Below are 1,258 nucleotides of genomic sequence, written 5' to 3'. Positions count from 1 at the left end.
CACTTTGTATTCAGTCTTCAATAAATATCAATATTTCTTTATTGAAGATGGACTCTGGACCTAGCCGTGTGCTGGGTGGGTTCAGGTATAAAGAAACAAAAGACAGAGGCTGGCCAGTGAATGAATCTAAGAGTCCAGACCTTTCAATGTGACTATCAGATGATAAGCCCACATTCGGGCTTACACAGGTGTGTTTGGTGACGCCAGTCAGTCCCTGAAGGCTAGCTATGCTAATATTTATACCGAAGCTTTGAGACTTTAGAGTGAGTAAGAAGGTCTTTGGAAGCTAAAAAAAAAAAAAAAAAAAAAGAATCAGCTCGTTGAAGATGTCTGGGAGAGTATTTGCTACAGAATAAAAATCTGAGGGGATGAGGCCAGAGATGGTATCTTTGAAGGTCCCAGGATATTCTCTGAATCTGCGTTGGGAAATTGGGCTCAGTATTAGTTCCAGGAGGTTCTGAAGTGAGGGAATGAGTCCGCACGCTAAGAACCTGAGCTGGATCCCCCGAACATTCTCTCTCTGGAGGGCACTGGGAACCAGAAGGGTAATGGGATTAGAAGTCGGTTGTCACTTACACAAACAAAATTGCAGGGTTTGGTGTGATCCTTATTTTCCAAATCAGAGGCCACCTTTATCATTAAAAACAAAACCAAACAAACCCCAGGGATTATACATTTTAAGGCTAGTCACTATGCCGATGTGTCTATATCATAGAGTAAGCCAAGAGCACAGAGTTGTCATATCAGTCCTTAGTTCTTCAGTTTCCCAAAGCAGGCAGGTGAGTTTCCACAGTACTTTCTTTTTGTTGTGACGTCAGATCAGCATTCCAGAACTCCTCGGGAGAAGTCCTAAGGCCCTTGAGAAAAAGTTATTAAAAACGTCACTGCAGGACGCCAGCGTCACTGAATATTAGCGTACTTGGGAGTGGGGAAGATCTAGACTTTCCAAGTTTAAAGATGATTTAGTCCTTACACAGAGGTGGGGCCCTAGGCGTCAGCCCTTGGACTGCCAGCCCCGGGACACCCCACGCGGCAACGAATAAGTGTTGAAGAGTCCAGAGACGGAAACTAGCCAAGGAGCACAAGGACACCGGTGCGCGTCCACCGGGCGCGAGGCGCACAGGCCCCGGGACGCACTCAGGACAGGGGTAGGGAGGGACAGCCGGAGAAGACTAGAAGGAGGGACCGGTGACAAATCCCCGCCTCCAATCCCTCCCACGGTCCCGCCCCGCCGCGATTATAGCCGATGACTCAGGGC

The sequence above is a fragment of the Rattus rattus genome, chromosome 2 (genome assembly GCF_011064425.1).
Source record: "Rattus rattus isolate New Zealand chromosome 2, Rrattus_CSIRO_v1, whole genome shotgun sequence".
NCBI classification, from domain to species: Eukaryota; Metazoa; Chordata; class Mammalia; order Rodentia; family Muridae; genus Rattus; species Rattus rattus.
The sequence above is the reverse complement of the archived record's forward strand: the minus strand, read 5'-3'. Positions refer to the sequence as shown.